Source organism: Papio anubis, chromosome 2, assembly GCF_008728515.1.
Source record: "Papio anubis isolate 15944 chromosome 2, Panubis1.0, whole genome shotgun sequence".
In the NCBI taxonomy this organism is placed as follows: Eukaryota; Metazoa; Chordata; class Mammalia; order Primates; family Cercopithecidae; genus Papio; species Papio anubis.
In genome coordinates, this window is record NC_044977.1 from 181,375,473 (window position 1) to 181,400,489 (window position 25,017).

Below are 25,017 nucleotides of genomic sequence, written 5' to 3' on the forward strand. Positions count from 1 at the left end.
GAGCGAGATTCCATATCAAAAAAAAAAAAAAAGTTATAAATACCATAAACTTTGTGAGCATAAAATACTGTCATTACTGAGTAACTGCCTGCTATACCTCTATGATGCTTTTCCATATATTTTGGCTGTATATTCTTTGATTATTCATTAGTCTTTTCATATAGAAATTGTTTTGTGCTTTGTTCTATAGAAAGAACAGAAAAGTAATTCAGTACTTTCTCTCTACCACAGTTTCTTAAAAATCTGTTGTTATTATTTGTTGTGGAAGTCACAGTGGTAGTAGACATAGAAATTTAGAAGATTTTTCTTCCACTTTAGGACCCATTTTGGATAAGGTCATGTTTTTAGAAATATAGTCAAAAAGACTTCATCAAATTTATTTAATACATAAATTGTAACATTGCAAGTCATTTCAAGTTTTCTCATGCAATGTAATAAATACGTTTAGAAATGACCACACTCATAACCAATGTGTTTTCAATGTCCTTATTTAGTGGCATATATTTTTTTGATGTTATCTGCACTGATGTTAGTATTTGCATCAAATCAGCAAGAAACCATTGGTTTTTCAATATGTTCCCATGTTTCCAATCTTTTCATCAAAGGGGATCATTAAGAAATTCAAAGATCTCCACATAGCTTCTATTTGAGAGGGATCTCTTTTTCTTAATGAACTACTACTTTCATGTGATCTAACCATTGTAGGTTCACATTTGCTTCTCTATGTCAAAATATTTATAGTTTTATTATTTTAGATCCTTAAACGAGATTCATGCAGGCCAGGGGTCTTGAAGCATAAGTTCTTTGTTCTTTTTTTTTTTTTTTTTAATGAAGTTTCGCTCTTGTCATCCAGGCTAGAGTGCAATGGCATGATCTTGGCTCACTGCAATCTCCGTCTCCCAGGTTCAAGTTATTCTCCTGCCTCAGTCACCCGAGTAGCTGGGATTGCAGGCACGTGCCACCAGGCCTGGCTAATTTTTATATTTTTAGTAGAGATGGGGTTTCACCATGTTGGCCAGGCTGGTCTCAAACTCCTGACTGCAGGCGATCCACCTGCCTTGGTCTCCCAAAGTGCTGAGATTACAGGTGTGAGCCACCGTGCCTGGCTGAAGCATAAGTTCTTTACTGTCATCAGAGATCATTTGCCTCTGATTCTTCCCTTCTTATGTGACATGATATTTTAATCTGGTGTAGAGAAGACAGAGATTGATTGGGCATAGAGAAACTTAAGTAAACTTACTCAACTTGTCAAAAAGTGTGTGTGCAACAGATGAGAATATAAATGAAGCTATCATTAGGCAAGAGTATGATTTTATCAGCCCAAGTTTGAAAAGGATTGAATAAACACAAGAAATCAGAAATATGATATTATGTAAGAGAATGAGAGTTCATGTGCATGCATTCAAAATATTTTATAATAGTCTGAAGATGTGATTGGGAGAATTTCATAACATGTCTTGATGTGCATGAGAATGGGGATTAAGAATATGAATTAGTAAGGGTATAAATGTACAAAAGACACTGAATGTGACAGAATGTTACTTTGAAATTCATTGTGATCAAGTAAAACAGTGATAAGAAAACAAAGCAAAAAAAAAAAATGAGTGAAACCTTCCTATTGGTGCATTAATTTCAGCTTCTCTGTCCATCATCATGAGAACTTAAAATATATACCAAACAGCCACAACATTATAAGGAAATATGGGAAGTACCAGTTGCCAATGCAAACACTGCTACCATTTGAATATATATATTTTTAGAACTTCCGCTTTCTTTTCTTCTTTCAAGATCTTTGCTTTTCCTTTCATTTATTTTGTTATCCATGAAAACTTGTTTGTTTTTAGAATAATATGAAAACTCTTGATGCCTTCTCACTAAGGATATCTAACATGAGTAGAGCATATAAATTTCAAAATTAAATAAATATTCATGTCCACCAGAAGGAAGTTGCAGGGGAACTATCCCAAGATAAAATGGAGTATTTGTTTTCTCTAGATATGCTATGAGAGAAGGCTGTGGGAAGTCCTGGTATACAAAGTTTGCATATACTAAGTAAATCACCATGATTCAGGTCTCTCCTTCCCTATAAAATTCTAACTGAAGTTCTCAGAAGTAGCTGCTGCTGCATATACCATAAATCTAACTATATATTGTTAAAGCATGTAGACATGTGAAGATTTATTTTTCTGTAACAAAATACATTTGTATGTAAGAAACTTAGGGCTGTTTTGCAAGCTGTGTGTCATCAGGGACCCAGGCTCCTTCCAGTTCTTCTCTGCCATATTCAGGTCACCTATAGAATATTAAAAATGGTATAAATTCATTGCATTTCTCTCATTAAGAGATTAGGCCTGGCTGGGCGCGGTGGCTCATGCCTGTAATTCCAGCACTTTGGGAGGCCAAGGCGGGTGGATCTCTTGACGTCAGGAGTTCAAGACCAGCCTGGCCAACATGTCCAAACCCCGTCTCTACAAAAAAATACAGAAATTAGCTGGGTGTGGTGGCATGCACCTGTAATCCCAGCTACTTGGGAGGCTGAGGCAGGAGAATCACTTGAACCTGGGAGGTGGAGGTTGCAGTGAGCCAAGATCACAGCACTGCACTCCAGCCTGGGCAACAGAGGGAGACTCTGTCTCAAAAAGAGAGAAAAAACCCCAAAAAAACAAAAAACAAAAAAAACAAGAGATGAGGTCTCTATACTCTCCTCTAGAATCTGGGCAGAATATGTGACTACTTTAAATAATAAAAGATGGTAGAAGTGACACTGTGCCAATTTCTAGGTACATGTCTCAAGGTACTGTCAAATTCTACTTTCTCCTTCTTGAAACAGTTTCTTTCAGAGCCCTCAGCTGTCATGTAAGAAATCCAACGAGCCTGTTGAAGAGAGAAGCTGGACAGGCTTTGAGGCTACATAGAGAAAGAGAAAGGCCCCGCTGGGCTCAGGATTTTAGCCACTCCCAACTAACCGCCAGTCATGAAAATAAGCAGTCATAGTTCTTGAAGATCAGCCCTACTGTCAACTAAATTTTAATGCGTCACTTCAAATGATGTTCTATGGAACAGAGGAACAGAAGAATCATTCAATCTACATAATTGGGAAGTGAAATTAAATTTTCGTTTTTTAAACTACTAAATTTGGGGGTGTTTTATAATTTATCCATAGATAACAATATTACCTTATGGTTCAGAATGGCTCCCAGAGCTTTAGCCATCATATCATGTTACAGAAACCTACACAGTCATGCAGCATGAAGGAGAAAAGGACAAAAAAAAGTGCATCTCTTTCACTTTTAGGAAGACTCTCAGAATTCAAACAACACTGTTTTGATATAATTGGTGAAAACTTGGTTACACTGTCATTCAGCTGTAAGAGGGACAGAGTAATGCAGTCTTTTGGATGGCTACACTGCCAAGCTAAACAAATGCACAATTATTTTTCTAAGAAAGAAGAATTGCATGTTGGCTTGGCAGCTAGTAGTATCTACATTCCTTCAACTCTCTCATTAATATCAACAACATTTTTGAACACTTAGTATGTTCTCAAATTCTCATTAGAAAAAACGTAAGATAGCCAGAAATAGTACTAGTTTGCTGTCACTTCATAACAAATTACTAAACACTTAGTGGATTAAAAACAATACCCATTTAATAGCCAACAATTCTCTGGGTCAGAATCTAGGCAGACTTGGCTGGGCTTTCTGCTTAGGGTTTCACAGGGCCGATAGCAAGATTTCAACTAGTCTGGGCTTTTATATGAATGCTCTAGTGAATACTTTACTTCCATAAACATCCAGGTTCTTGACTGACTTCAATTTACTGTGGTTGTAGGACTGATGTCCTTGTTTTCTTGCTGGCTAACAACTGGAGGAGTCACTCCACTCCTTAGGCAAGTCATATTCTTTCTCACATGACCCCTCTATCTTTAGACCAGCAACAAAGTGTAAAGTCCTCACATGTTAAATCGCTGTGACATTTTCTGCCTTCAGCCAGAGAAAGCGCTGTACTTTAATAGTTGATATAATTAAATCAATCCTACCCAGATAATCTTACATGAAGTTTAACTTTGCTACCTATTATCATATAATTATAATATACTCAAAGGAATGATATTGTATTGTATCTATAGTTTTTGTGGATTAGTTAGAAATATTTTGGGGGCAGCTACTTAAAAAATTCGACCCACCACACAATTCAATGTTATATCCATATTTAGATAAACATTGGCACTAAGTTCTTCACCACAGTATAAGACAAAAGAGAGAATGGGGAAGAACGTTGCTGTCAATTCTGTGCTCATCTGGTCTGTTGGGAGAACAGAATCCTTTTAGACTTTCTCTCTCAAATTTCTCTATACAACAAAGTGGTTTAAAATATGCTCACACCTCTGCTGCATTGTTAAGAATTTGGTTTTCTGTATTTCTGTTACTGACCTTGTTTCAGAACTCAACTCATTTTCCCACTATGAGTAACTTCTTAAGCTCCCTCGTTGGCCTTATTGAAATTGAATCTTTCTTTATACCTTTTCTGTATGTTCTACAAAGTTTGTCCTGAGTAATCACTAAAATTGTTTGTGCCACATTCTACCTCTCCCATGCAACTGAAAACTCTAGGCACGCACTGGTGTATGACTATAGCATTTAGCACAGTTCCTAACACTTGTGCATTTGATATGTATTTGTTGCTCAAAGGAAAGGTTGGAAGACATCGCAGCTAGTTCAGGTGGCCTTTAGGAGGCTTCCACTCACCTGCAAACATGGATAGAGGAATTCAAGGAGGGAGAAGCTTGCCTTATCAAACTGTCATTTAGATAACCCTCTGTGGCATCCTTCCAGTGCTTGAGCTTAAGAGTAACAGTGGCAGTACTTTTTATTTAATTTTTGAATCTAGACATTTATTTCTTCAAAGTGGCTCCCGAATACTATCCTTTATTCTTCTTCTTCTTTTTAATTTTTACAATTGCATTGGAATAGATGTACAACAAATTGGTTCCCAGTGTCATATTTTTCAGTGTATAATTTGGGGATATAACCTTCCCTCAAAAATTAGGTATTTGGTTTCTACTATGTGCAAGACTGGAGTTAAGGGAATAGGACAAAATATGTGGTATATGTACTTGAGAGATGTGGTATATGTACATATATGTATATGTAGAGACAAAGATGTGGTATATGTACTTGTGGTACATGTACTGAGTCACAGAGTATTGTGGGGAAACAGACAAGGAAAGAATTGAAGCTAATGTTATTTGACTTGTTTTGGTAATGGGACTATGTTGGACACAGAAGCAGTGCCTCTGACCTTGGCCAAAGGTGAAGGAGAAGTTTCTATGAAAAGTGATAACAGAACTAGTACTGAAGGACTGGTATGAGTCTTCAGGTGAAGAAGTGAGAGAGAGAGTTTCATACAGAAAGTTTATTTTCTCTGTAATAAAAGTACAAAAGTTTGCTGTTTGGAGTTCAAAAGGAAATCAAGCTATATATAAGGAAGCAAACACAGAATACTGTTATCTGCCCTGCTGTTATTATTGAATCTGTACTCCAAAGGCAAGATTATCACAGGAATTACATTAAAAATTCTTGTGAATAACAATGAAGGCACTTTCTGTTTCCTTTTTGATGCTAAATACCTTTTTTTTTTAATTTCCCCAAATATTGTCGCATATTACTTTTTAAATTTTTTCACTATTAAATGTTTGATCATAAAATTGAATTGCAAAAAGAAACCAAAAGAGATGGTTATTGAATAGAAGTGGCACATTAGTTACTTTTAATAAAAAACTCAGCAGACCAAATAATAGGACTTCAATGGGCTTAGAAAACAATAGGTAGATGAGGCTAGAGTTTGAATTGCAGCTCATGGTAAACTTGTCTTTGGGTCTGCTTAGAAAATATTTTTTTTTCCTGACTGTACCTGAAGAGTTTTAAATTTGTCCTCCTTTTGACTTTGAATCTCTGTGTGTGGTGGTTTTCAGAAATTAGCTTTTATGTGATCAAACCACTCCTTTTTGATTCTCAATTCAAAGCTTTTGTAATTATGTTCAGAGCACTGTAAAAAAAAAAAGTATAAATGCATCTTTAATGTATGGAGATTGGGAGACCAGCAGCCAAGTGAAACTACAGCACAGGGAGAGAATGTACAGAGGTCAGCGGAACTGTTGAAAAGAATAGAAATTAGATCCTGTCAGAAAGAGGTGAAGGAATTAGACTCATCCTAAGAAAAGAGCTGGCAAAGAAGAATTTAATAATGTATCTCCTTATTTGTAGAGGCAGAATATTAGACACATATAAGAATGTAGAGAATTTGAAACCTAGCGATATCTACTGCCTACTTTCCCACCTACCAACTCATGAGAAATCCAATTATTGGATACTTAGTAAGTTCCTATTGCATACACAGCATTTGCTGGATATTAGCAGAAATCAATAGCCGCTCATATTACATTAATGAATATTCACAACTGAAAAGAAATAGGCATGTACAAGGCAATATAGGTTGAGAGTTTTTAGACCTCAAAAATTAGAAAAGATATAGAATTAAGGACTCTTCTAATTATGCTCTCTGGTGTGAAAATCAATGTGTGGCCTAGAGAAGAAATTTTGAAACAACTGTATTTTGCATTTGATATATTTATTTTTGGTTTCTAAAATATCTACCTTTTTGCAATAAGTTCCTTGGCATATGCTCATTACTGAGGAAAATAAAACAGGTATATGTCTAATTAGACTTCACCTTATCGGTTCAGGAAAAGCCTGCCTACCCACCCCTTGTTATAACAAACTAATGATGCCTCCATGTATTATATGATACAGTCAGGGTGGTTCATTACAACTTTGTTGTCTTATTCCATAAATGTCAAACAATTAAAGGTGAAAGCTTTACCTTCACATTTTTTTTTGGAGATAGGTTTTAAATAGTTCAGGGTGGTCACATGATTGTAAGATAGCAGCAACAGTTTCTTCATGATACCAAATGTCTAGTGGAAAAGTCTAAAAACCTATTTTAAAACATCTATTTATTTTTGTTTATAAAAGAAGGAGTAAGAAATTAAAATACGCTCTTATATTCTGATTGTTTGAATATGTCAGGTGTTCAGCTCAATATTTCTATTGGTAATTTTGAGTTTCTGCTAATATATTCTAAATTAAATGTTTTTAATATTCCACATTGTCTAACTTGAGAGGTCAGTAGTGGATGTCTACATGTGGATTCTCTTTAGTATCTTTTATTTTAAAAAAAATTATTTTCTTTCATTTTCTTCCCTTCCTTCAAGTTGAAATTAGTTGTTTTTATTCTAATACGAGAATAATAAAATGAAAGAGAAAAGGAACTGAAATTAGCCAGACCTAGGTTTGTATACAACTGTCCCATTTCTTTGTGTAAGATATTGAACAGTTTACATAGGCTTTTTGTGATTGAGGTTAACCTGTAATATGGGAATTATTAGCATCCAGCCAAAATGAAGGATGTGTGGTAAAGCTTAACTGAGATAATCATGTGTTGTATTTAGAAAAATGTGCTGTACCTAGCAGGTATTCAATAAATATTACTGTTTCTTCTCTTGTTATGGTTGCTATTTTATTTTGCTTTTGCTATCTCCTTTAACTTATGGGTTTTTTTTTAGGTAGTTGAATGCTGAAATAATAATTAAAAGACGAAGTATATAGAAAATGTGATTTTTCTTTCTCATTAATCTGTCGGTCACAGAGTTAGGTCACTGAAACATCAAATTTAAAGCTCCAAAAGATCTTACAAATAATTTTGTACATCTTCCTCATTTTCTAGATGAGGAAAAATTTCTCAAACCTCTATACTCACCCAGCCTGTCATCTCTAACTTCCTATTCAATTCCAGAAGGAACAATTGGACAATTGGGGAGCTGAAATAGGAAAGGGATTTCTATATCAGCTTTGCATTTTCAAGTCATTATTGTAGAAATCTATTTCAATGAGACTTTAATAATTTTATGGATAATTGTATGAGTCAGTCACACATATTTTACAACCAGAATCTAAAACATCTTTTCCAATAGTTTGTTTTAGGAAACAATATTTCTACAAGAAGTTACACACAGAGAGATTGCCATAACTACTTTGAAAATGTTAAACTGAATTAAGTTGAACAAGTTTGCCCCTAGATGACATTCTGAAGGTCATGAACATCTTCAAAGAACTGTGCCTGCTGGTGTGTGTACAAGTGTGTGTGTTGGAGGTATTATACTATTGTGTAGTTCACAAAGCTAACCATAAAGTGAGGTAAAACAAAAATTGTCTTTTTGTCTGCTTAACTCTAAACAGTTAGCTTATCCTGTCAGTGGATTATTTTAAATTTTAGAAAAGAAAGTCAATGAAATAGCATTTGACATATATTATAAAAACTATTTATTTATATTTATAAAAACTATTCATTGATTATAAAAATTATTGTTTAGAAAAGAACACATATAACAGAGGAGTAAGAAATGGTGTCATGGCGTTTATTGAATTCTGAAGAAACATGTACTGATGATCTGAGGCTAAGTCTGAACCGGGGCAGCAGCAGGGGCAGTGGGCTTGGTTGCAGAAATTTAATGTATGTTGAAGCAAAACAACTACCCAAATAGTAGTTGTTTTTAAGCATCTGGGGAGTCCTTTTAAAATTTTAGTTTAAAGATATTAATGCTGCTTTCCCATAGATGACATTTAGAGCATTTTTACAATTCTTTTAAAAAGTTAGCTGTACATTCCCTGTGAATAAGAAAACTTAAAATCCAGCTTGCAATAATGCAGACTGCTCTAAAATAATTTTTTAGAAGAAAAATATAAGAACATTTATTCTAAGAATAGCGAGAAAACAAATACACTATCAGTTGAGATTTTATTCTTGTTACCATGGGAGACATGACAACGGTCATGCTAGAGCATGATTAAAGGGTTAAAGTAAATAAGAAGATTAAAGAAAAAAAAGAGAGACCCAGAGGGAAAAGAAAGCCACAAGAAAATAGGTCCACTAATGAATGAGGAAGGGCATGAAATTAATGATGACTCTAAAACGCTTGAGTTATTGAACTCATTTTTTAAATCTGCCTTTAACAAGAGAAATGAAGCAAAGAAATATAGACAATTAGGGAGTAATGAAGATGTTGCAAATATTGCTCTAGCCAACATGAAGATAAGGGAATTCCTTACTTGGCAGTCATTACAAGACTCACATCACCCTGAGTTATTTAGGGGATTAGGCAGTATGTTTACTGATCCACGCATATTTATTCTTAGAAAACGAAAGAATGTTAGCATATTGAGAAATATGGAAATAACAGGCTCTTGAAAAGTACTGGAAACTTCTGCTCAAGAAGGTGAACATCAGCAAAGTGTAGCATTTGATACTCCTGGAAAATATTAAGTATGAGAAATAGGCAGAGTGGTTTCAACGAGAATAAAACAGGCTCAATGAATGTACAGCTTTTTCAGCACAAATCCACGAAAGATATTGAAAAGAAAATATCTAAGTCAAATACTTGGACATCAGGATCATTTCTGACTTGGTGAGTCACCCAGTTGTGCATACAAAATTAATTAGAGTGAATTAAAATGGGGCGTTTAATCACGGTCTTGGAATCAGGTTAAAGATCATCATGAGTGATAAAAATAAAGCAAATTACATAAATGATCAATGGGCTCAGTATGGGCCAGTACTAATTCTGTTTTGTATAAAGGCTTTATTGTTTGTGACTAGTAAAACATTCAATGAATTGTTTGAAATATTTTTAAGTGGTTATTATTCACTTAAAGTCAGGAAAACTTACAAAAACAACAAAGAGACAAAAAGAATAAAAGCAAAACTATGAATCTCTAAGTAGAGAATTATATTTATAAAAAGAAGGAGAATAAGAGTTCTCAAGAATTCAAGAGTCATTCTTACAGGTGGAGAACTTATGCGGCTTCTCGTAGTTTAAATGAGATAGAAGTTCAACAATGTCAAACAATCTCTTCCATGATAATATGATTCTATACCTAGAAAACCCTAAAGGCTTTGCCAAAAAATTCCTTGAACTGATAAACAACTTCACCAAAATTTCAGAATACAAAATCAAAGCAAAAGATCAGTAGCATTTATATACACCAATAGCATTCAAGCTGAGAGTCGAATAAAGAATGCAGTCTCATTTACAATAGGCACACACACACACACACACAATACCTAGGAATACCTCTAACCAATGAGTTGAAAGGTCTCTGCAGGGAGAACTACAAAACACTGATGAAAAAATATTAGATGGCACAAACAAGTGGAAAAACATTCCACGCTTATAGATTGGAAGAATCAATATTGTTTAAATGGCCATACTGTCCAAAGCCATCTATAAATTTAATGCTATTCCTGTCAAACTACCAATGTCATATTTCACAGAATTAGAAGAAACTATTCTAAACTCATATGGAACAAAAAAGAGTCCAAATAACCAAGGAAATTCTAAGCAAAATGAACAAAGCTGGAGGCATCACACTACCAGTTTTCAAACTATACTATAAGTCTGCAGTAACCAAAAGAGCATAGTGCTGGTATAAAAAGAGATAGGCCAGCCAGCTGCAGTGGCTCACGTCTGCAATCCTCGCAATTTGGGGGGCTGAGGTTGGTGGATCACTTGAAGTCAGAGCTCAAGACCAGCTGGGCACGGTGACCCACACTACTAGCTACTCAGAGGCTAATCCCAGCTACTCAGGAGGCTGAAGCAGGACAATCACTTGAACCCAGGAAGGGGAGATTGCAGTGAGCCAAGATCACATCACTGCACCCCAACCTGGGTGACACAGCAAGACTCCATCTCAAAAAAAAAGCCAATGAAACAGAATAGAGAACCCAGAAATAAGTCTGCATACCTAGAGCTATTTGATCTTTGACAAAATCAACAAAAATAAGCAATAGGGAAAGGACTCCCTATTCAATAGCTGGCTAGACATATGCAGAAGAATGAAACTAGAACCTTACATTTTACCATATATAAAAATTAACTCAAGATGAATTAAAAATTTAAATGTAATATCTCAAACTATAAAAATCCTAGAAGAAAACCTAAGAAACACTATTCTGGACACTGTCTTTGAGAAAAAAATGTATGACTAAGTCCTCAAAAGCAATTGCAATGAAATGAATACTTGACAAGGAGGATGTAATTAAACTAAGGAGTTTTGGTACAGCAAAATAAACTAACAAGAGAGTAAACAGGCAACCTACAGAAGACAAGAAAATATTCACAAACTATGCATCCAAAAAAAAATCTAATACTCAGAATCTATAAGGCACTTAAATGATTCAACAAGTGAAAGCCAAATAACCCTATTAAGAAGTGGGAAAAGAGTATGAACAGACACTTTCAAAAGAAGACAGACAAATGTACAGCAAACCTATGAAAAAAATGCTCAAGATTACTAAGTATTAGAGAAATGCAAATCGAAACCATAATGAAATACTATCTCTCACCAGTCAGAATGGCTACTACTAAAAAGTAAAACAAACAAACAACAACAAAAAATTGTCAGCGAGGCTGCAGCAAAACGGGAATGCTTGTATGCTATTGGTGGGAATGTAAATTAATTCAGCCACTGTGGAAAGCAGTTTGGAGATTTCTCAAAGAACTTAAAACAGAACTACCATTTGACCCATTTATCTTGTTACTGGGTATATATCCAAGAGAAAATAAATTGTTCTACCAAAAGACAAATGCAGTCATATGTTCATCACATCACTATTAACAAGAGCAAAGACATGGAGATAACCTAGATATCCATCAATGGTGGACTGTGTAAAGAAAATGTGATATATACACACCATGGAATACTACAAAACCATAAAAAAGAGAGAAATGTCCTTTGCAGCAACACATATGCAGTTGGAAGCCATTATTACAAGTGAGTTAATGCAGAAACCGAAAACCAAATATCACATCTTCTCATTTATAAGTGGGAGCTGAACACTGGCTACTCACGTATATAAAGATGGCAATATTAGACACTGGGGACTGCAAGAGAGGAGAGGGAGGGATGGGGACAAGGACTTATAAATTAGCTATTGACAAATATGCTCACTATCCGAGTGATGGGATCAGTCATACCCCAAACCTCACATCACACAATATACCCACATAACAAACCTGCACATGTAACCCTGAATCTAAAATAAAAGTTGAAATTACATAAAACAACAACAGCGTGACAGCAGCAATAATGAAAGGATATACTATTTTTTCCTTGCTCTTATCTTAAATTCTCTCAATGCTAGAAAGACTACTTGATGTTTTTCTTCATCTAATCAATAAGCAGCATGAGAAACATTGTATCCTAAGAACTACAGTCATAGCTATCTATGCTGTGAGAAAGAAAAAGCAGAATTACACATAAGAAATTCTAAAAATGAGTAAGAAAATGGCATTTACAAGTTAGACAATCATGAGCATTTTAGTTTACCTCTGGACTCTAGGCTTTTTCAAGGAAATTTAGAGGAAATACCCAAATTATAAAGTAGCAAGACTAGGAAAAGGAGCAACAGGTAACAACTTTTGATTGGATCGGTGCAAATAAATGTTGATTAACAGAAAAATGAGAATCATAAAATTTGAAACGGAGGAAAAGATGAGAACAAGCAGTAATGATTTAACATTTCAAAGGAATAACTCATGTATACGACGAAACTTGCTGTTATATGGGAAAGCTAAGATGTGACTGCACTAATCCTGAGACAGTGACATGGTAAGCCTTTTGAAATCTCTTGTATTTCACTTGTGAGATGGGTGCATATGCTGCTGCCATTATTTACTCTCCAGTTCAAGTGTTTTAAGTCTCTGTTGTTGAGGAAAAGTCACAACTTTTTAAAGTGGATGTATTATATATTTTTTTCTATTATATTTAACCAAAACACTTCCTCTGTGCTAATGAGAGCTCTATTGTGCCAAACACTTGCCATGGCAGATACACCATGCCCATTATCACAGCCATTCATATCAGTCCTTTGGGGCAGGCATTGTTATCTAGGCATCACAAATAAGAAGAACGACATAAACTCTAAGTAGCATTTCCAGTGTCATCCATCATGGAGGTGGTGATGCTGAACAACAAACTCAGGTAATAGGCTCCCAAACCCTTGTTCTTGCCCCACCCACTGCTTGACACCAAGACCAACTTAAAGATCATAATAAAGACTTAAGGAGCTCCATTCACTCTCTGACAATGTCCTCACTTAAAAGCAAGTGAAATGGGTTTTTGTCAGAGTTTGTGATCTAAGTGGAACAGCCTAAAGGGATTGCTATTAGTGAAGACATATTCTTCTCCTGAAATACCTTTGTCATAGTGGTCTAGTAGTCACAGTTCTCAGGATGGCCTTTGATGACCTGCCCTGGATTCAAGGTATTTGCAGCAGTTCCATACAAATAGATGCTGCCTGGAACTCCCAGGGCAGGACAGCTGCAGTTGTGTGCTAAACAACTATGGTTTTGTGAATGAAATGTAGCAAAAGAAATAGAGGAACTTCTGCTTTGTATATCTGCATGGCAGATTTATATACACACTCTAATACACATGCATCTCATCTTGGCAACCTGTGATTTCAGATTTATTATGTATGTATGTTTGAGATGGCTCGGTCTCACTCTGTTGCCCAGGCTGGAGTGCAGTGGTGCAATCATGGTTCATTGTAGCATCAAACTCTTGGACTCAACTGATCCTCTTGCTTCAGCCTGCCAAGTAACTGAGACTATAGGCATGGACCACCATGCCTGGTTAGTTTTGAAAAAAGATTTTAGAGATGGGTTCTCACTGTTATCCAGGCTGCTCTCAAACTTCTGGCATCAAGCAACCTTCCTGTCTCAGCCTCCTGAGGGATTTTGGATTCCTAATTCAAGTTTGTGGGGATTTAGACCAAATGTCTTATTATTCAGAACATTTGTTGGTGGAGACTTAGATGTCACTAGGTTCCCTAGAAGATCAATGCTTTGTTGATCATACCATTAAATAAAAATATTAAGTTAATTAACCAAGTAGTCAATTTACACATTCATTCAGAGAATCACTCTGTCCTAAGCTCCTACAGTGTGCCAGGTACTGCTTCCAGCCATGCCAACACAAAGCAAAAAGGCACTGACTCTGGGAATCCTTAGCCTCTAACCAGTGAACCTACATTATGAGGCAGATCACAAGACTTTCTTGATATTTGTCAAAACACTAAAGCTTACTAATAAATTTCCTATTATATAAAGCAAAGTAAATTTAAGGTTTTTCTTCCAATAATATAAGTTTTACTACCATGGTTTCTAATACAGTTTCCTGCATGTAGAAAAAATTGAGTTATTGAGATAGGATAAGAAATAGCTTATAACACTGAATATTATTGGGACTATGTTGGAACTATATTATATAAGTGGACTTTGTAGATAAAACAGGAAAACTAAAATTGAAACCACTAGTTGTTGGAAACAAACAGGTATATGGATGACAATGCAACCATAAGCAATATGTCACACAAAAGTTCTGTGGAAGCACAGAGTAGACTGGGAAAGTTTCCTACAGAGTTTAAAGTAGTCTACAAAAAAGAAATCAGAATGATGAACCCACCAGTGCAATAGTCTAGGGCAGGGAAATTGATTGCTGCTGTGAATACAGGCAATAGTTTTGTCTGAATAGACCATAGTTTATAGATAAAAACTGAAATGAGCTAAGTTGGGAAGGGTTTCTGAAGACATTTTTAAACCATGCTAAGGAAATTTTGGACTACATGGTGTAGTCATTGGCAAGCCCACATATCACCATGAAAAAGGTGAAGATAGCACCTTTTTCACATGGCTTCTTTTCAAGATGCAATTATAAACTACTTTTTCTGGGTGAAGATGATTTTGGGTTTTTCCAGTCAGCTCTTACAGCATGAGCGAGTGAAGTCTCAGACTGTGAATTGCCCTCCTTCAAGGGATATTTGAGTCTCATCCACCACAAAATGTCCATCCTTATGTCCATCATTCACTGCCCAAGGTATAAACTCCCAAGCATTTTATCCCCCACTGCACAATCAACTCAAACCACTCTAAATGTCCTGCCCCACCCAAAGTCATTAATGCTGCCGCCAATTCTCAAATACTTTTCTATGCCCTTGAAGATTCTACCTTTTAACTAGAAAATTCTCACAGATACTTAACCCCTTCCCTTGAGAGTATATTGACTGAAAAATGGCTCTTACCTCGCACACTCTCTTTTGAAACCTCTACAAGCTGCAAACCTCACTCATCTCAAAGAAGCCTGAATATTTTGTACTGAATTAGGTTTCCAGACAGATACAGGAGGAGTCTGGATTTTCAAGCAGGTTACATTTGGCCCACATAGAAGATCAGGGAAACTAATGGGGACCAACCTGTTTAGGAAGTCTTATGCAGGCAGAGAGGGCCTAGCACTTAAGAAATCAGATATTCCATAAAAGAAATAATAACAAACAGACTTAAATCCTAACTGCAAGTCATTGATGCTCTTCTTTCCAGGATGCCAACACTTCTATATAAAGAACAGATTTAAGAAGGTTTGTAAAGCCCCTAGTTTGCTGCCACAGAGGTCCAGTTTAAACACTGAGCCTTCATGGAGTTTTGTGCTATATCCATAGTGAATTCCTTTTAATACTCCAATGTGACAAAATATATGATATTCTTTCTGTTCTTCTGTCTGAAACATCCTTTCCCATCCAACACTTTCACTCACCTGTCTAACTCCTACTCACTTTGCGAATGGAAGTTAAAAATGTTTCTTGATGCTGACAGGCTGACCTGATTCCCCAAGTGAGGATTAGATGTCCCTGCTGTGAGATTTCATACAGTTTATACTTTCCCTCATTTAATTAGCTGACATGCTGTACCACCATTGTTAGTTTCATGCTCCTTGATTCCCAGCACTCAAAATAGTGTTTGGGACCATCAGTGCTCAGTACATCTTTTTTCAACAATTAAATTAGTTGAACAAATACATAATTGAATAAATGAATGGCTAAATTAGTGAACGGATGGATATGAGATACTTGTTACTGGCTTCTAAGTGTAAGTTTTGCCACAGAGAAAGTTATTATGTATGAAAATAAGGAAGTCAGGAGAACTATCTCAGATCAAAAGAAATATACTAACTTAATACTCCATTAATTCTTACATTTATTCACTCATCAAATGTTCTTTGAATGCCTGGTTGTTATGGCAAAAGTCAGCTTTACATTTTTTATTCATTTAAATATTTATTGGATGCTTATTGTTATGTGACAAAGTATTTTTGCTTCTTTGTTCCAACAATTTATTTGTTGTTTTTCATATATTCTAGGAGCCAATAATTAGCTAAATCCTTAAAAAAAATCTGCCTGTTGTACATACAGCACAGATGTTTAAGAGCTTGATAAAGATTTATTTTGTCTTTCTTTCGAAGTAGTTTAAAAGCAGGAGAAAAATTGTCAAATTAAGTGCAGTGTGTACTTTACAATGAAGAATTGACCTGCACATGCATATATAAAATAAGTGGTTGCAAATCAATAGGTACATTAGCTGCTCTTCTTTCTGTATGAAATGCTCATAGGTGGTGTGTTGGTCAGCATTCAGATCAGCTTCAGGCCTGGGATTAAAGCAAAGCTCTGTTGATATACAGAATGTTATATAAGCTCCACCATATACAAGAGCTACTTCAAGAATTGAAATATTTTGTTTAATCTAGACATTTTAAAAATTCAAGGAGAAGCTGGACACATGTAAATGACAATAGTTATTTTAAATTAGAGCTTGATATTCTAGATATTTAGTAAAACAAATTAAATTGTCATAAAGGTAGAGGGAAGTTTCTAGATAGAAGGAGGATTCTTGAAAATACTAGTGTCCATTTCTTATAAATCCCATGTCTTGTCAGTACCTGCCCCATCATTTTCCCTGAGTTTGGAGCTAGGTGATTACCTGTCTACAAATGACTTACTGACTTACCTTTGACATACATACCAAAGTATGGAAGCAGCAGATTTTGTCCAAAGAAACATATAAATATCTTGGGGAATTTATATAGTGTCTTTATCAGTATAGTAGGCAAAAGATAGAGGAAGAAAAACATAGAAGAAGGTTGCATATGAAATGATTAATACAAGTCTACAACCTGAAGTAGGTTTGGATTATAATTGCTTATACTTTATATAGGATTCTTCATTCCAACCAGAAGCAATTTTCAGCATTTTTCCAGGTATATACCCAAGTAAGAGCCCCCCGACTATTGTTTAGACTGCATATATTATACCTTTTCTTGTTTTTGACTTATTTCTTGAGAAATAATTATTGAAAATATTTCTACCATGAACATTCATCCATAGTTTTTGTTTAAATATCTATTTTCAATTACTTTAGATATATATGTAGAAGTTAAGTTGCTGGGTCATATAGTAATTGTATGTTTAACTTTAAGAAGAACCACAAAACTGTTTCACTGAATGATTTTTTTTATCAGAGAAATAACATAGCATAATTTATGATTTAAAAGGTCGTTCTTATTGCTATGAGGAAAATAGACTGCAAGGGATCACAGCAGAAGCAGGAAAACAACATGGGATTTAATTGCAATAATCCAAGTGAAAGATGATAATGCCTCAAACCAGGATACAAGCAGTGGAGAAGAGTGAGAAGTGGTTCAGCTTTTTACATTAAAAAAAGAGTTGGGCAGGGCACAGTGGTTCACACCTGTAATCCTAGCACTTTGGGAGGCCAAGATAGGCAGATCACAAGGTCATGAGATCAAGACCATCCTGGCTAACATGGTGAAACCCTGTCTCTACTAAAAATTTAGCTGAGTGTGGTGGCATGCGCCTGTAATCCCAGCTACTTGGGAGGTTGAGGCGGGAGAATTGCTTGAACCTGGGAGGCAGAGGTTGCAGTGAGCCAAGATCGTGCCACTACACTCCAGGCTGGGTGACAGAGCAAGACTCTGTCTCAAAAAAAAAAAAAAAAATAGTCGACAGGATTTATTGATGGTTTGGACATAAGAGGAAAAAAGAAAGTTTGAAAAGATGACTGAAAGGTTACTGGCTTGAGAAATTAAAAGATTGAAATATCCAATTACTGATAAAGCGGAAACTGAAGGACTACGTTTAGGGGGTTAAAACAAGGGTTCCTTGTTGTATTTGCTAAATTAGTGATGTTTATTCAACATTGGTATCAAACATCTACTACTATGTAACAAACCACAATACCACTTAATGGCTTATTTGATCATGAATCTCTGTATCAGCAGTTTGAGCTGAACTCAGCTAAGTAGCTCACCTGGCCTCACCTGGGGTCACTCACATGGGTGGAATAGACTGATGGATTAATTGGGGACTGGTTGACCTAGGAGACCTCTCATGGGTTGATCACATCTCCTCCACATGATTTTGCCCACTTACAAGTGAGCCCAGGCTTTTTTCACATGGAAGTCTCAGAGCAGTAAGAGAGATGAAGAGTGGAAACTGCAAGGTCTTTTGAACCTTTGGCTTACAACTCCCATAATGTCCTTCCACAGCATGCAACTGGTAAAATCAAGTCACAAAGATTAATTCTCCTGGTGGGATCACCAAATGAATGCTGTATCGCAAAGGGGGATGAAAAAGCAGAAGGATTTAGTACCTTTTTAAACTATGTTTTTTCTTTTTTTACAATCTACTACACCATCAAAGTGGAGATATTAGGAACATATTTAGTTACATGCACCTGAAGTCCAGGAGAGAAGGCTGAGTCTTGATGTCCAAAATTTAAAAACCAGTGGGATAATGAGGGCATAAAGAAGTGCCTTCAACAGATTATCAGTAAGGTAGGAGGAAACCGAGACACGAATGTCCAAAAGTTAAATTTCATGTTGAAAATTGCACCAGAAATGACTGTGCATCTGTTGTTTATATAGTCTTTAATGGCTTTTCTGGCAGTTAAGTCTCTTTGAAGTTATCTGACCAGTTTATAATGGTAACTGTTTTCTCTTTGGCCGTAGGCTAAGAGAGGGGAAGTAGTTTATTTGAATACCAAAATTCTTCCCTATTAAGCTCATTAAAAGAGATCTGAACTTCCATTAATATCCAGGGAAACTAGGCCAGAAATTCTCTGCAATGCTAATGGGAGCTGTGAATTTGAATTTTCATTGAAGTAATAAGGCCATGTGTTTTAAATACTGGTAAAACTCTGTGATGAGGGCAACTGAAAGACATTCACTTTAAAAACATGTTAAAATGTGTAATATTTATTAAGCATCTTTCTATACATAAGATCATTTTAGGTCTATATAATTATGCAAAATTGAATGAAGCATTTAATCTGTTTCAAACAAGATGCCATTTAAATGAGACAACATAGATAATAAAAATATGCTAATGGGAAGAGAAGAGTGATCATGTTCACACACAGGCATATATATGCAAAGCATAGAAAGATACACTTAGCAATAGAATACAGAAAAGAAGTCATAGAAAATAAAAGAGTATCAGGTAGTCAGAGCGAAGTTCCTAAAAACTAGTAATGCCCATCAACAAAGGTCTTAGTCTAATAAAAGCCCAAGTTGTTATGTTTTTTATGTAATGAGCCAAGCACCATCATTCTAAATATATCCATATATTAATTTACTTAATCTTCATGGCAACTAACATTTTTTGTGCCTACTTCACATTGAATAGGTACATTTGTTTTCAGTGCAGGTCGCCAGCCCCTCCTGACACAAGCGTGCTGTGGTATCTCTCTGTTTTCCTGCCTTCCAGACTGTCTCTGCAGTCTTGGAAAGTCACCTAGCCTGCATACAGATTCCGATTGGGAGCAATTTTCAACCAATGGGAGACAGGAATCTGTAGATAGATACTTCAGCCTTCCTTTCCTTAGAAGGATCATTTTAAGACGCATTCTATGTGGGTCCTTGGACAATCCTCAGAGGGATTAAGCTTTTGTTGTCTACCACAGAAACTACCTCAGGGATGCACCTTCTATTGCCTTTTCTTCTTGTGCTGTTTCATTTTATTCTTCTCTTTGCTTGCTGTAATTACTCTCTCTTAAACTAACTGCATCCAAATTCATGTCCACCGCATCCACAGTTTTTGAAGAATTCAAACTGAAACAGGAACAAATTTCCCATACCTCAACGGATTAAAAAAAATGAAGTTTAAACATTTAAGAGCTTGATCAAAATCACCTACAGAAATAATTAGAATCCAAATTGGCCTCTGATCTTCTAGCATTAAGTAATACCAAATCTCTCAACATTAGGATTTTTATTATTTAATTGGTAATACCAAATCTCTCAACATTAGGATTTTTATTATTTAATTGTTATAGGCAATTCAATATACACAGACCCAACTGTGAAATTCTGTGACTAACTTATAATTTCTTGTGATTAAAAAAGGAGAGAAATATTTCTCTATAAGAATTTAACATCTAGACTGAAGGAACATACTTCAAAATAATAAAAGCCATATATGACAAACCCACAGTCAAAATCATACCCAGTGGGCAAAAGCTGGAAAGCATTCCCCTTGAAAACAAGCATAAGACAAGGATGGCCATTCTCACCACTGCTATTCAACATAGTATTGGAAGTTCTGGCCAGGGCAATCAGGCAAAAGAAACAAAGGAATCAAATAGGAAGAGAGGAAGTTAAATTATGTTTGTTTGCAGATGACATGATCCTGTTTCTAGAAAATCCCATCATCTCAGTCCAAAAGCTTCTTAAGCTGATGAGCAACTCCAGCAAAGTTTCAGGATAAAGAGTCAATATGCAAAACTTGCTAGCATTCCTATACACCAACAACAGGCAAGCAAAGAGCCAAATCATGAATGAACTCCCGTTCACAATTTATACAAAGAAAATAAAATACCTAGGAATACAGCTAACAAGGGAAGTGAAGGATCTTTTAAAGGAGAACTACAAATCACTGCTCAAGAAAATCAGAGAGGACACAGACAAGTGGAAAAACATTACATCCTCATGGATAGGAAGAATGAATATCGTGAAAATGACCATACTGCCCAAGGTAATTTATAGATTCATTGCTATTCCCATTAAACTCTCATTGACATTCTTCACAGAATTAGAAAAAACTATTTTAAAATTCATATGGAACCAAAAAAGAGCCCGTATAGCCAAGACAATCCTAAGCAAAAAGAACAAAGCTGGAGGCATCATGCTCTCCAACTTCAAACTATACTACAAGGGTACAGTAACAAAAACAGCATGCTACTGGTACAAAAATAGAAACACAGACCAATGGAACAGAAGAAAGGAGCTCAGAAATAAGACTACACACCTACAACCATCTGATCTTTGAAAAACATGACAAAAACAAGCAATGGGGAAAAGATTTTATTTAATAAATGGTGCTTGGGAGAACTGGCTAGCCCTATGCAGAAAATTCAAACTGGACCACTTCCTTAAATCTTACACAAAAAGTCAAGATGAATTGGAGACTTAAAGGTAAAACCCCAAACTATAAAAGCCCTAGAAGAAAATTTAAACAATACCATTCAGGACATAGGCAGGGGAAAGATTTCATGATGAAAATGCCAAGAGCAATTGCAACAAAAGTCAAAATTGACAAATGGGATCTAATTAAACTAAAGAGCTTCTGCACAGGAAAATAAACTGTCATCAGAGTGAACAGATAACCTACAGAATGGAAGAAAATTTTTGCAATCTATCCATCTGACGAAGGTCAAATATCCAGAGTCTATAAGGAACTTAACTAATGTACAAGAAAACCACAAAAAACCTCATTAAAAAGCAGGCAGAGGACACTAACAGGCACTTCTCAAAAGAAGACATACGTGCAACCAACAAGCATATGGCAAAATACTCAGCACCACTGATCATTAGAGAAATGAAAATCAAAACTAAAATGAGAAACCATCTCACACCAGTCAGAATGGCTGTTATTAAAAAGTCAAGAAAGAAGAGGTACTGGTGAGGCTGCAGAGAAATAAAAACATTTTTACACTGTTCATGGGAATGTAAGTTAGTTCAACCATTATGGAAGACAGTGTGGTGATTTCTCAAAAATTTACAAGTAGAAATACCATTTGACCTGGTAATTCCTTTACTATCTACCCAAAGGAATAGAAACCATTCTATTATAAAGATACATGCATGCATATGTTCATTGCAGCACTATTCACAATAGCAAAGACATGGTATCAACCCAAATGCCCATCAATGATAGACTGGATAAAGAAAATGTGGTACATATTCACTGTGGAATACTATGCAGCCATAAAAAGGAATGAGATCATGTCCTTTGCAGAGACATGGAGGGAGCTGAAAGCCGTTATCCTCAGCAAACTAACACAGGAACAGAAAACCAAAAACCGCATGTTGTCACTTATAAGTGGGAGCTGAACAATGAGAACACATGGACACGTGTGGTGAACAACACACACTGGGGCCTGTTGGAGGGGTAGGGGGAAGAAGAACATCAGGAAGAATAGCTAATGGATGCTAGGCTTAATACCTAGGTATGGGTTGAACTGTGCAGCAAACACCCAGGTGCACGTTTACCTATTTAACAAACCTGCACATCCTGCACATGCACCCCAGAATTTAAAATAAAAGTTTATTAAAAAATAATAATAATAATTTAGCACCCAGGACACTGAATGTTCTAGAGCAGAAGAGCTCTCACATTTCCTATGTTTTGCTAAAGGAATATCTTCATCTTTTAATCTCAGAATGTTTTATTTCAAGAAATGCTGCATTGAAAAACTCCATTTTTAGGATTTTTAAACACAGTGTACTTTGAAATCCGTGACTCTTAGTTAAGATCCTTCCTCTCTGATTTACGGGAACCTAGTACAACAATTATAACCTACATTAGTCTAGTGTTTTATTGTTTGAGTGCAAGCACATATGTTACTTCATTTAAGTGTTGCAACAATCTGATGAGGTACATGGAGTCGTTTTACAGATGGGGAATCTCAATTGCAGTGATTGTGTCTTGTCCACACTAATGTTCTTGGCAAGTGCCTAGCCAGGTAATGAATCTAGGTCTTCTCGTAAATCCAGGGCAGCCCTCTGTCTGCTGCAGCAGAGCCATTTATGAAGCCTTTGATGATAGCAATGCCGAGGAAAGCAGTAAAGAATGAACTCTAAGTGGGCAGTTTAGAAAGGAGATGCTTTAACTGAGTTTATAGATAGCTGCTTCTCGTGAATTGGCATCTTTTATTCTCTGCATTTCCAGAGAATGAGTAGATGCATAGATAAGATTGGTTCCAATGAAAGTTATAGAAAAAAATTATGGTGCTGTCATATCAAGTACTCAGATTTTAGATTCTGACAGGAATAGACAATTACTTAGTTCTTCCACTAGTAATTCCTACCACTTAACTTTCTTCAATCTCTGGACGCTCAAGGCTTATCTTTCAAGTGGGACTGATAACACGGTATCAAACAACATAAGTGAACTTGCTCATCTACCATAAAGCAGAGTCAAATCGTAAGTTGCTGTATTGTCACCTTTTGCTAATTTCAAGTTGCTATCTCTCAATAAAATTGAAAGGGGAAGTAAAGAATCTTTGTAAGAGTATTTAGCATTTGTCCTTTCTTAAACGTCAGAGAAAACATTTTTTAATTAGTCTTTCAATCCAAATGGTTGCAGAGGGCAAGATTTTCTATGTTCTTCATCTTTTCACCTCACCTGAGGAGCAAGAAATCCTTTAAATCTGCCTGACAATTTTATGCTGTCTTAACAAGTAAAAAATCCCTAGCTTTTCAATATGCTCTTCCATGTCATAGCCTCTGCTCTGTTCTGTTGACACTGCCTCCTTCCTCTCTACAAGTGCTTTATTTTTGACTGTGGAAAAATACATAACATAAAATTTACCATCTTAACCATTTATAAGTGTACAGTGTTCAGTATTGTTAAAAATATTCACATTTATTGCAAAATGTTCCAATTTTTTCATCTTACAAAACTAAAGTTTTATACTCATTGAACAACAACTCACCATTTTCCGCTCCTTCCAGCCCCTGGCAACCATCATTTTACTTTCTGTATCTATGAATTTGACTATTCTAGATACCTCATATAACTGGAATCCTACAGCATTTGCCTCTTTATGACTGGGCCATTTCACTTAGCATAATGTCCTCAAGGTTCATCCATATTGTAGCATGTGTCAACATTTATTTCCTTTTTCCTTTTACTGAATGATATTTCATAGCACACATATGCCACATTTTATTTATTTACTTACCCATAAAAAATGCTTGGTTTGCTTTCACTCCTTGGCTATTTTAGTGCTGCTGTGAACGTGGTATTCAGATACCTCTTTAAAATCCTGCTTTCAATGCTCTTGGCTATATGTCCAAAAGTAGAATTGCTGGATCATATAATACCTATTATTAATTTTTTGAGTAACCTCCATACTGTTTTCCAGAATGGGTGCACCATTTTTTATTTCCATCAAAAGGATACAAGTGTCACAATTTCTCCACAAGCTCACCAACAACTGTTATTTTCTATGTATTCTTTTTGTTTATGTTTTCTTTTTCTTGCAGCTATTCTAATGGGTGAGATGTTAGACTCATTGTGGCTTTGATTTGCATTTTCATATTGATTAGTAATGTTGAACATCTTTTCATACGCCTGTAGGCCATTTGTATTTCCTCTTTGGAGAAATGGCTATTCAAGTTTTTTTTCTCATTTAAAAAATACAGAATACTTCATGAATTTGTGTGGCACCTTTGCATGTGGACTGTGCTAATCTTCTCTCTATGTATCCAATTTTAGTATATGGGCTGCCAAAGCAAGCCCCCAAGTTGTTGATTCTTAATGAGACTTTTCAGTGCTGAATCTTTCTCTTCTCAAAAATCCTCCCCCTATCCATCTACACTCAATACTTTTCCCTCTTAAAAATACAGAAAGAAATTTGTTTATATCATAAAATTTATGTTTGCCCATGTTCAATTTATCAGTCCTATTCATTGCTTGATCACTTAGTCTTTGAGTTTTTGGTTTTGTTTTGCCTTATGCTTGTTCATGTCACTAGGTTTAGGGGATTTTAAG

General features: G+C 35.7%; 1 non-coding gene across 1 annotated transcript; it reads right to left on the reverse strand.

Annotated features, from left to right (window-relative positions):
• Positions 1 to 24,658: 24,658 nt before the first annotated feature.
• On the reverse strand, positions 24,659 to 24,765 carry LOC116273941. The gene has a single exon (XR_004182441.1). It is a non-coding gene; the product is annotated as a U6 spliceosomal RNA (small nuclear RNA).
• Between the last annotated feature and the right edge of the window lie 252 nt (positions 24,766 to 25,017).